Source organism: Lagopus leucura, unplaced genomic scaffold (assembly GCF_019238085.1).
Source record: "Lagopus leucura isolate 7727_CA_CO unplaced genomic scaffold, USGS_WTPT01 Super-Scaffold_100002, whole genome shotgun sequence".
In the NCBI taxonomy this organism is placed as follows: Eukaryota; Metazoa; Chordata; class Aves; order Galliformes; family Phasianidae; genus Lagopus; species Lagopus leucura.
Window position 1 is genome coordinate 27,598,209 of NW_024962263.1, and position 12,995 is coordinate 27,611,203.

The 12,995-nt window shown below is 40.3% G+C and overlaps 1 long non-coding RNA gene across 2 annotated transcripts; it reads right to left on the reverse strand.

The window, feature by feature from the left end:
- Positions 1-551: 551 nt before the first annotated feature.
- Positions 552-12,580, reverse strand: LOC122179228. Of its 2 annotated transcripts, XR_006178594.1 has the most exons (4): positions 12,495-12,580; positions 12,246-12,323; positions 2,058-2,201; positions 552-1,714 (listed from the first exon to the last, which is right to left on the reverse strand). It is a non-coding gene; the product is annotated as an uncharacterized LOC122179228 (long non-coding RNA). The 2 variants fall into 2 exon arrangements; XR_006178595.1 differs by lacking the exon at positions 12,246-12,323 and having other exon boundaries at positions 12,495-12,577.
- Between the last annotated feature and the right edge of the window lie 415 nt (positions 12,581-12,995).

Sequence of the window (12,995 nt, forward strand, 5' to 3'; positions counted from 1 at the left end):
GAGGATTTTAGCAGGCTGAGATTCTTTAATATTGCCTGATCATGAGAAGTCTCACATAGAAGACAGCACGGATTCCAGTCTGAATTTTATCTTTGTTAGTAGAATGCATGATAGAGTTTCATGACAAGCAGGTTAACTGCTGGAGTACAGGTAAGCAAGCAGCCAATGATTAACATAATAAATATAGACTGATGTATAAGTACTTTTATATTTTTCCTGTACAAAATGAAAAACAATCCCAACTACAAATTTCACATTTGCAAGCAGTAGTCCATCCGTCCCACAGAGATGGAATAAGAAGCATGGCTGGGAAACACAGGCATGCACCAAATGCTTATCCTCAGAACACGAATAAACAACTCTGTATCTAGGCACTTAGTTTGTGCTTAATATTGCAATAATCATTTTTTGTTGCATTTCCACAGGACAGGTAGGAAATCCAAGACAAGAAATTAAGAAAAAGTTTCAATTTTTTATTCTTGCACCAAGTTTTGAAATCTCATCTTTAAATTAAAATCCTGCACTGGTAGCAAAGGCAGAGCCAACTGAAAACATATCCCATCCATCCTTTTCAGCTGCTCACTGACATCTACACCAGATTCCCACCATGACTGCTCAGTCAACAGAAAGAATCATGAGAGTTATTTGTTCTCTGCTATAAGTAAAAACTGCCAGCTTGATGCTGGCCAGGCTCAAAGACACAGTTGCACAACACACTACAACATCTGCAAACTCGGGTCCTGGGGTACTGTTCACCAACCACCCTATGTTCTTGTGAGACTGCTCCCTGTGAGCTTCTGCCACAGCCTCCTGCTTGAGTAACCTTTCCCAAATGCTAGGTCCTTGAAATTCTCCAAGAAACGTCTACATCCCTCAGCCAAGCCACCCTGAGGAATATTTGCCATCCGCAGTCCCCTGATGGCTGAATCTATCTCTGCTGTTTGTCAGGAGATGCAAGTAACAGGATAAATGTGTGCTGTCTTGAACTTATTTCCTGGCAAAAACATTAGCTAATTAATAACATGCGTAGAAAACAAGATCTTGTTCAGAATATGGTATTTATAAATTATTCTGTGCACACTAACAAATTAGTAAATTAAGTCATCTAGCGATCAGAGCCAGGAACAAAGATCAGAGACTGCCGAATACTGATCTAATCAGCAATTCAGCTGCTACACAGGAGTTTGAACTACACAGTTTATTGCACCTTGGCAGAATTCATCATATTCATCTGTGAAAAAGGATACATTGCCTTCTTCACAAACATCCTGCATGTTTAAGCAGGAAGATTAAGTCTTGAAAGCAAGAGCACCTAAGCACCAAGCATTGTTCCTATATCCAGTTCAGCACATTTTTAAACATAAGCAAGAGGTGTTCTGCAACAGTGAATTTAATTTTTCTTACACATTTCCATCCTAGTAGAATATTCAGTATTTTGCATATGCTATTCTTTAGTAAGGCCACTCAAATGAAACAGGTTTTCAGGTAAATGGATGCCAGTTCTACACATGACAGGCAATAGCATAAACTCCATATTATATCTACACTTTCAGTTCTCAACGAAAACAAGCAACAACAAAAAGTTTGGAAATATTTCCTCCTGACCACACAGTGAGGTGGTACCACTGCAGAAGCAAAGTTGTCTATCCACCAGAAACCATAAGCAGCCCCAAACGAGCATGTTGCAGCTGGCTGTCAGTGCCACGTCACGTACCTGAGAGCAAGAGAAATGGAAGTGATAGCAGAGCACTGCAGCTGAGAGGAGGTGGTGATAGAGCAGTGATGAATAATAATTAGCATGACAGCACAGATGTTGCAGGCGGCTTGTGGTTTCACTTGGATATCTACCATTTACATGGAAAATAATGACGCGTATGGAAAGGACAAAAATGTATAGGAAATTTGACCATTTTTCTTGTCCTTCCCCCACACCACCCATGCACATTGCTGCCTAGGTCATTCCAGATTTTCTTAAAGAAAACTGCATGCCATAAGGATGGCAGGGTCACACTGCTGCCTGCAAGCTTAGTAAGCCCCATGCATACTGGAGATACTACCTTTCCCACAGCTAACTGAGGAAGGCTGGATTTCACAGCTTGGATATGGCCCGAAGACAACATTTCTCTCTTACAAGGTCACAGGAACCAGCCCAGCTAGACTTCTGTAATATCCACTTCTCATATGGAAGCATTCAGCCAGAGCTGTCCAAGAGAAAAAAAAATGAAGGGGTATGGTGACAACGCAACTAATACAAGACCTTACAAGTGTTGCTATTTACACCTTTATCCAGTAACCAGTGTCTGCAGGGAAAATTCACACTGCTTATCTTCACACATTTAACTTACATGGCTGAGCAATAAATCTAGACTTTTTTTTTGTCTAAGAAATGGGATTCAGATCAGAATTGTTCATTTTTGCTTGCAATAACTACTGACAAATGTAATAAGAAAAAAAGGGGGAGTGTCTTAAGGAGGTAAATTTACTATTGTGAAACTTTAAATTCTCATTCCAGTACTCTTTTTTTCTACATCATCTCTGTCTCCCAGTCCCAAACTCACCACCTTCCCTCCTTAAGGCTCCCTGTTCCTCCTTTCTCTGCCTTTCACTTCCATCAGTTCCTTCATTTTTGGTTTCTTTTCAGTCTCCCCATGCTTCTTTAGCTTATCTTCTTATGTGCACAGGTGAGGTCTAGGACCTGAAAGAATCCTTGCGAGGGACAGAGAGGGACATCCTAAGGATGGGGAATGCCCCTTGTAAGAGGCAGTGCTGTCACTCATGATTCACTTTCAGGTTAATAGCACAAGTGGGTACTGAGGATCACACAGAATGCTACAGTTCCACTTTGAGCATCTAAGGAGAATGTCTCGAGACATACTGAAGCTCAGAGTTTTTTGTGCTTAATAGTCCTTTAAAGAAAGGAAGCACTGTTTGCTTTTGCTGAGGCACAAATAGCTACTGCAACCGTATCTATACAGCCAGGGCCTTGGAATGTATCCCATGATTTTGACTCTGTTGTTGTCTATATCAAAAGCCCACCAACAAAGACAGGCACATCAGAAAATGTTGGGTACATAGCTCGTCTTAAAAGCCGTGCATTTTCAAGGGGAGCAGCTGCTCTTGGGAAATGGTCCTGTTTCAAACATACCAAGTGTGATCAGCATCCTCTCTGAAACCGTCAGACTAATTTCTACTTATTGGGGTACCCGTAATGAATTCAAGATTGGGTCTTTACACTAAGTAGCAGGCACACATCACATGAAATAGTCTCCATCGCACATGGAGATTTCATGGTTCCTCTGAGGGATGGCATGTCCACTCCCAGGGAGCGGTCTCCCAGCTCACTGCTCAGGGAATTCCACCTCTATTTACCACTGTTTTTTCATCCCTAGGGAAAACTGCAGTGACTTCACTACTAGCTGGGACAGAAAGGCTGGTCAGCAGCCAGCACGACTAAGAGGAGTTGTGTTCCTGTTTTTCCAGTCCAGAACTCATGGAGTTGAAGAAACCTGGGATGCAGTTATACTGTTCTAATCCATCTAGTTCAGTTTTATAATGGAAATTTGACACAGAAAGAAAGATTTCCCTGAAGGAGACAACATATATAAAGCACTTCATCTTTTCTTTTTTATCATGCCTGGCACAGTTAAATGCTAACGTCGTCTAACAGCACAGCTTACTATTTATCTTGAGCACATCTCATTCTTCACAAATCATACTGCTGAGACTTAGGGAGTAAAAAGTATATTGAGACAGTTGTTGAGGAATGAAGGGACAATTACATCCTCAGGAAAAAAAAATAAAAACAACAAATAATCAGTGTTTTTCCTGCACTGCTTGTCGTTCAGGTCGCAACCTTTTGGTGTTCAGACACACTGAAGGCCTGACTGGCTGCAGCTGTAACTGAACAGGTACAAACAACACCTCTGCTAATTAAGGTAGCAATTCCAAACCATTTCATTTGTTCTTATTACTGTAATTGACTTGCCTTTGATAGAGAGAAACAGGAGGCAGAATAATCAATTAGTCAGATTCTTAACCTTCTCCCACAGCATGCAACAACGCTCAGTGGATGCACCCAGACTTCTTGGACTTGTGCACCTGACAATGCACCTGTGGAAATGTGGTGTACAACACCTCGCACTTCACAGAACCTGAAAGCACAGATTGCATGCAAGACAAGGACAAAGGCAGAATTAGAGGGGGAATTTTCCACAGATCACACAGGGTCTTCAGGCTGTCTAGGCCTATGCAAGGCACTTCTCAACACTTTCCAGCAATTCAGATCAGACCGCAGAACCCCTAATTCTGCTCCAAGGTGAATTGAAACACACCTGAAATCAACCCTTTCTTCCAGTTTTCTTGGAGTTACTGTGAATTCAAATGTAATCCAACAACGGATGTGTAAGCAAGCAGGAATTCACTACAATGACCCTGTACAAAATCTACCCTTACTATTTACCTCAGAAGTTGAATCTGTGGTTAAATCTTCAGTACCTATGAATATTTATAGCAGACTATCAGTATGTTTTCAACCATATCTCTTAAGCAGCTTTTAATGCCACTTGTATTTTTTCCAAGGTTCTCCACCTGCAGAACCAAGTCAGAAGTGTCCTTTGCATCTGGAGAATCACTCACCAGTTACAAAATCTTTCAGCAGCAACAGGATTCCTAAACTATTGGTACTTTCCAGGAAGAAGAAAAGGGGGTAATGAGCAGAGTTTTTTTTAATTATTCATATCAAACACGCACAGACTTTCACTTGATCAAATTAAACAACTGATTAAGAGTGCTAACATTGAAAAATGAATAAGCAGGGAAACCAAAGGAAAACACTCTCTTTAATCAGTTCTGAAAGACTCATTTCATCCCTCTTATTTTCTCCTCTAAGTTCTAAATGTTAATGATTCTCTCACAGGCATCCCTGTCACCATTAGATTCATTGCTGTTGGAGGGAGAATAGAAAGCAACACTGGATAAAAGTCAGTACTATTTCAATGGCATTGTCACACATTTTCACAATGCAACAAATTTCCCCAAGAACTTCCCGTTATGAGATAATAAATCCCGGTGTAATTCTAATTAAAAGCAAATAGGACTACAAAATGAGAGAGGACCTGACCTCAGCATTCAGCTTTGTCAATAGTCTCACTGGAATGAGAGAACAAGGTCGCAGATACAATGCTGTAAATAAACAGTGTTAGGAAGATGAACATGTATATTAGTAGGCCGTTAGCCTGCTTCAGGGGCAAGAGTGAGCACTTTGTGTGCAACCACCTTGGTGTGAAGGCTAAGCCTGTTTATCAGACTAAATGTGGACTCTTTCACAGCAACAACTGGAATTTCCATTCGGGTATTTTATTCACAGGCCTATCTGAAAGTTAGAATTATATATATAAAATACATCTCCCTCCCTAATCTCAAATTCACAAGCTACTATGAGCCCCCTGGTTTTAGTAGTGTCTATGCCCCTGGCATTGCAGTGCTTTAGCATGACAATTGACACTAATGCAAGTACCGGTATCCGTAGAAATATTTTGACAAACCCGAATTGATTTCAAAGTCAGAATCATAGGTTTGGCTCTTATTTATAGCCTGTCAGAGATGGGATGATCTTCTGCTGGGATTCTGCCATTCTTCCCCTGCGCTGAGTTTCCGTTTGCAGCAACCTTTGTTTGAAGGCAATCCCATGGTGATGGCTCCATTTGAAACAGAGGTATACTACAGACCTACAGAAAGTGGCAAGCTTCATAAAACATCCCAAAATACTCTAAACCATCAATATTTTTTATTTCTGCTTAAATAGATCTTCTTAAGTAACACAAGGTAGTAAGCGAGAATTGCATATATTTACCATTAGGACACATCCACATCCTTCTGAAAAGTTTTCCCATCTAAAAACATAATTCCAGTTACTATCACATTTTCATTTCATTGTTTGTTTTTCTTTAGTTTTTCTGCTCAGACTTTGGTTCATAATTTAAAGTGAGATTAACTGTATCTATGCTCAATCATGTCAATCCTTTCCTCGGGAAACAAAGAAAAGCGGATTTTCCATTCAAAAACCCTTGTAGGGAGAGCTTTTGGCTATCTAATCAGGGCTTTTGATTTAGAGAGTAAAAACTTGATTCAACTTCTTAACAAAGAACTCCATCTCATGCAGCTACCTTAGATCACTACGCACCATTCTGAAACACCGACACTGGTTTGATGCGTAGCTCTTTGAATTACCACAAAGTCCATCATTGCCTTCGGTGAGGAGGAGAACTTCAAATATGCAGAACTGTGGTACATATTCCTATTTTTCTCCCTGATAAGGGCAAGAACCCACTGATAAGAAACACTTAAGACTACACGCAATTGTGGATTATGCTATCATGTACCAGGATATTCTCATGTAGCCTGGAAGGGGATGTTTTGGTAACAGCTCTTTTTCCATGTTATGTTTCCAGGGATATAAATAGAAAACGGAATCTTTTAAATCCAACTCTGCTAACATCAAGAGAAAGTCAAGCCATTCTCAAGTAAATAGCCCAGAATACATTTGAAATGTAATGCTTGATAAAAGGATTAAAATGCAGCTCTAGCTATCCTGTGTTCTTCTGGGTTCCAATATCTTTTTTTCCACGTTCAATGCAAATAAATAAGTCTAATGACTCCGAAGTTACAGAAATGCATTTTAAACAGGAATTTCTCCAACGGCCGTATAACTTCTTCCTAAATAAGAGAGAATGTGCTGATGATACAACAAAAATGCAGCTAATGCTTTGAAAGTTACTTTCCCTGCCTGAAAACTGGTTAAATTAAGAATATTTCAACCATCATTTATATTTCCTTAAATTAAGATAATTTATGAAGATAAAAAAAAAAAAAGAAATACATCGAGCCAATTGTATAAGATGCTGCACCTTTCTTAGTGTTGCATATGCCTCCACTTACTTGCTGACCTTCTGAACTCCTCACAATTATTCTTAGGACCAAATTCAGACCCACAATCAAAAGATACAAATCGTGTTTCTCTCAGTACAGCTGTCTCTCCTCAAAGACCATCAGCTGTCTGATGCAGATCTTGGGAAAGTACTGTCCCCATAATGGAGAAAGTCTTCGCAAGTCATAGAATTTGAAGCTCATTTGGGTGGAATATGATCCTTATGATCCTTCCACTTACTTTCTTTTCCCTCCATCCAGATACAAGATTGTCATATGCTCTAGTCTACCGGTGTCAGCACACACTTCCTGACTAAGCCTTGTATCATCTAGCATAATCACTTAGACCTTCTCTGTTACACTCTATTTTCTCTTAGATTCAATGTTGTTTTGCTAGCAATAGTCTCATTTTATAGCAAATATGAATGATTTTAACAATCATTTCTGTGGGACTTGCATCCACTCTCTCAATTGGTTTTCATAAAATTAGAGATGATGACCTTATATTAATAGATTTGTTTTTCCTCAACAGGACTTTTAAAACTGGAAATGCCCAATAAGAAGATGCCAAATAATATGTCACTGTGTTTGGAGAGGATTCAAACAGAGTGCTCGCACCAAAATGATTCACATTCAGAGAATCAACTGCAGGAGATACTGCACCCTCCTCTTGTTCAAGCAAAGCTCCATTCAACAATGCAGGAAACCCAATCTCAGTTTCTGTAGAGGATGATTCAAGCAGGTGGACAGCTTTTTTTTTTTCCTAATAAGGTCAATGCCAAAATACATATCACAGAATCATACACTAATTTAGATTGGATGGAACCTAAGGAGATATTTTAGTCCAATTTGCTCAAAGCAGAGTCAGATAAGGCTACTTAGAGTTCTATTCAGACAGGTCTTGGCAACTTCAAGGAGTGGAGACTGGGCGACCTAATCCACTGTTATATTACCTGCACAATGAAATAAGATTTATTTCTATCCAACTACATCCTCTGTTCCTTTGTTCTTTTGTCTCTTAGCACTCCACTATGAAGAGCCAAGGGCTCTCCAAGGCCCTCTTCTTCTTAAACACTAGTTCCCCTGAGCCTCCAATTGTCTTCTGCTGAGCTTGCTCTAGTTTGCTGGTGTCTTGTTTGTGTTTGAGGGCCCAAAGTAAATGAAAATACTCCAGATGTGTACTAACAAAGCTCAGTAAAGGGAAAATAACTCTTCTGATCAATCTACTGGCTGTGCTCCTGTTAATACAACCCCAGAAGCTGTTGGCCTCCCTGGCTGTCAGAGCACACAGCTGACTCATATTCAGTTCTCTGCCTGTCTGAAACCCCAGGTCCTTTACACCAGAGCAGCTTACAGTCTGGGCTGTCACAGGAGGCCATTCCTTTCCAGGGACAAGATTTTACATTTGTTCTTGATGTATTTTTAAAGGTTCACACTAGCCATTTCTCTAGCCTATATTCTTCTGAATGGCAGTCCTACCAGCAATCATGAGAGCACTCTGTCGCCTCTTCTAGAGCATGCATTTATAAAGATTTTAAGAACATTGACCTCTCAAACACAAGAGCTTCTAGCTCTAGAGGGAGTCCTAATTGTAGAAAATATTTTTTTTTTCCTGAAGTCAGCAATTCCTAAATAAGGGATTAAAATAAACTGTACATTTATTTGCTGAAAGGAGGTCCAGGCCACTCAATTCTTGCCCAGAGTGGTAATTATGTTACGTTTGGCAATGAAATACTTGATGCTTGCAGACTCAGCAGTTACTGCTGGGTTAATAAACACATGAGGTGCCGATCATTTTTTCCTGTTACAGAAGTGCTATTCACCTTTCCAGTCTTCAGCCAGTCATAATGTGATGGAACATACCATTCCTCTTCTCGCTGATAACGAAGGGCTGATAACAAAAACTCTGTCCAATCTCGTTTTCCTTTGGGAAACCTCTGCTGAGCTAAAAGTAATAATATCTAAGTCCATACCAAAGACATAAAATCTCCTTATTCCTGAACGTGTAGAGTCTGTCATCTTTTGTCAAAAGAAGCAATTAGGGAAATGATTTAGTGAAGATTGCTTCAGAAATAAGGATGAAACAACCTCAGGAAATTCCATCAAATATTAACACCTTCTCTTTTTGATTTTATGCTGCTACAGAAGTATTATATTTAACTAGTGGTACCTTACAATTTCTATCATTTTTCTCTTTTTGCTTTGTTAGTTCATAAAGCAATGCACAAAACAGACATCATTATTTCATGCACAGAGTTCCTGCTTACATCAACAAGAGAACACTCATCTAAGGTTAACCCACAAAAGGCACCGCTAACAAAGCTCTTTCTGAACTCAAGTCATTGTACCTTTTCTGAAACAGAAAAAGTAGTGCACTTGCCAGGCAAGTTATGGCTACGAGGAGCATTCCCCCCCAGCCTCCAAAGGGTTTGTCTGCAACTAATGGAGAACTTCTCAGGTTACTAATTCAGAGCTTTCGTACCCTGACCCTTCCAGAAACTCTGGGAAATTTTGGTCACAGAATACACCTTCTGCCTCCCTTTCTTCTCTTGTCCTTTGTCTGCTTTGGCTATAGATATTCTGTGACAGAGCCTCTTTTTATATGTGTAAGTCACATACAAATAACAGAGTTTTTTATTGGTAGCTGCTTTGTGAACCAGATGGCCCTTGAAACACTATTCCTTCAGAGATGCAAGATTTGCCACCACTTCTGACACAGTAATACACCAGCCCTCCTGAACTTCCAGTACTCATGAAAGAAAAGAAGTCAAACTACTTTTTGCTTCATTGTTTATCAGGTTACAGATTAGGGAAACTACCAGATGCATCAGCCATGCTAACGGCGACAAACCAGTAGCTTTGGGATCCTTTTCTGTCAAGACACAAGAAAGCAACAGTAGTGGCATTTGCCAAGTGCAGGCATAGTAAGGCACCTCCAATTCCTCCTCCTCTTCCCATGGGAATGCAACAAAACCAGAAGCCCTAAAAGCACGATTCCATTCAGCCACCTGCTTGGTATTATGATCACTTTAAACATCCCTTTTGCAAAAATATTTACCCCAAATCAGCCAAAATATCGTGGGTAGTACACTTCTAGCTAACTCTCCAGACTCTCATCTGCACCCCTATCCCCCCAGAAAGCCCATAAAACAATGTTGTAACAATCTATGGCCTTTTCAAATAGCCAAGACAAGTGAACACAAATATGGAATCCTCATTTAAATTCAATGAATAAAAAAGCAGGTTTTGAAATAAATGTTGCATGGCTAAAATTTTTGCCAGTCTAGCATTTTCTTCACACAATCCAAAAAAAAAAAAAAAAAAAAAAAAAAAAAATCAAGGAAGGTTGACGTAAACAGACTGCCAAGGAGATCGTTCAGCTTAGCATCACAGGAAGATGTGCACTCTATGAAGCCCATACACACTGCAGTAGAATTTCAGAACCATGCAGTTTGCTCACTCCCACCTCGAATCAAGAGAGGTCTTCAACATGATATTGCTTTTGTATGCTGAAAGCCCAATTGCAGCACTCAGCTACTGGCAACACAAGGTGTTTGCTATTTTCAGTTACGCACCCTAAAACATCAAGAAACATCACAGGGAAATAGTAGCTAAAAAATATGTAGAGAAATACAGCATTTTTATCTCCTTAAGAGACATTGTTCAAGATATGCAAACAAAATCAGCACAGTCTACAAATCAAAGTGTTTGTTGTGACCGTATTTTAATCACCAGGTAAGACTTCGGTCTGAAAAAACAGCACTCTATTTCACACAAGCTGCAATTCAATGGTACGTGATGAGTTACATTTTCAGAAGGAAATCCTGTCAAGTCAGCAAGACATACAGATGAAGATCTAATGAAATAACCTATGGTTAGGTGGATTTGCTAAAAACTTCTGTTCTTAAGTGACAGAAACAAAACTGAAGTATATGGGGACTATGAGAACAAAAGGTTAGGAGATGGCAGAGATGCAGGCATATGGATACAACTGTGAGAATGGGTGGTAGTTATGGTTGAAATACTGAATATGAAGAAAGCTTTATTAACACACTGAATATCAGACTGATAGAAGTAGTCCAAGCATTACAGCCTTAGGAAAGAGCAGCAGAAATTTGCTGGGAATAAAAAACTAACAAAAAAAAAAAAAAAAAAAAAAAAAACCTTGGGGTTTCTGGTCAACACATAGTTGAACACAAACCATCAGTGGGTCCATGTGCCCAATAGCATCCTGGCCTGCATCAGAAAAAGCGTGGCTAGCAGGAGTAGTGCTGTCCCTCAGGACTCAGCCCTGATGAGAGCACAATCTGAACAATGTGTTCAGTTTGGATCCCTCACTATGAGGATATTTTATTTCTTGAGCAAGTGCAGAAAAGAGCAATGAAGCTGTTGAAGAGGCTACAAGACAGGAGTTATGAGGAGCAGCTGAAGGCACTTTGATTCTTCCAGAATAGAGAAGAGACAAGACCCCACTGCCCTCTACAGCTACTTGAAAGGAGGTTGCAGTAAGGTGGGTGCTGGTCTCTTTCTCTGTTGATACATGATAGGACACTTGAAGTAACAGCCTTAAGTAGCACTAGGGGAGATACAGATGAGCAACCTCCAAGAATTTTCTTAATGTTTCAGTTTTGAATAGGCTGCCCAGGGAGGTGGTAGAATCCCATCCCTGGAAGCATCGAGGAGGTGTGTAGGCTTGGCACTAAGGTACATAGTTTAGTTGATGGAACTCAATAAGACAGATCGATGTTTGGACTCAATGGATCTTAAAGGTCTTTTCCAACCTAGATGATTCTATAACTTTTTTTAATTAACATTTGTGGACCACCACAACTGACATCCCAGATGGTCATGGCCAGGTTTGAGTAAAACTACCACATGTTCTTCTCCAGATACCACAAACTATAAAAAGAAAAGCTAGGTTACTAGTGCCTGCAAGACTGCAGAACTACTCAGATACTGCTAGAAGCCAGTAACAGAAAGAAAACGAAGCTAGCTGGTCTGAATCTCAACCCTAAGCTGGAGGCAAGGAGCTCCATGGGACAGGAACTCGGCTGAAATCTCACACCAGACTCTAGTGAAAAAGGAGGAGACAGAATAGAACAGCATGATTTCAGCAGCCATGGTTGCATTGGAAAGTAGCAGTGTCTGCCACCTAGTGACTTTAAGCCAAAGATGAATTGCAGACCTTTCCAGTATTGTAGGGATAAGGCTACAAGAGCTTATTTTAGAGTTCTGCACAGCAGGAAGCTACTGACATTGCTGTACAACCACTTTTCACGGTCACTAAAGAGAAGCGAGCGTGTGTATCTAGATATTCATACCTTTCAGGGAGCTATGAAGTTCATTCCAGTGACCGGCTCCAGAGTAGATGAAGCAATTCTAATTCTCATAAAGCAGTTCTAAAAATGAACCAAAAATTGCTAAAATGCATATACTTACGTAGCACAGAGAAAAGGGGCTAACCTGCTGACAAAGAAGCAAAACTACAGCTGACAGGTTCTCAGCCTTGACTAGGCAAAGCATTCACAGGTAGACCAACAGTCATATACAGAAAGAAGAATGGAACTCACCCACCCGTTGAAGAAGTTCTATGATCGTACAGCACTCCCTTCCAAAGAGCAGCCTAGATCCAAGCAATGCTCTTCCTTCAGTGGATGGCCCTCGTATGAGCCCAGGCTGGGTCCACCCCTTCTGGTCACATGGGGAACACAGGTGCAAACAATTTGGCTGTGCTCCCTGGGCCAGCCACATTCCTTCGCCAGGTGCTCAATCACCAGTTGAAAGCAGGACATAACAGTTCCCTACAGTAGTCTAGGACCCCCTGTTCTATTACAAGTGCCTATCATATAGCTGAGCCAGGTAAGAAACAAGAAACCTACCAGAAGATACGAACCTGAGTTACAGCTTATGTTTGTCTTTTTCTATAAAGAATTATCATGATGATCAGATGAAACCAAGATGCTCACTGTAGAAATGTTGAATCTGTGGACCTTGCTACCTGCTATTGTTTGTGGCTTTATCCTGGTGCAAAAAAATAAATGCTTATAGGAGAACAAAAAAAGAATGTCTAT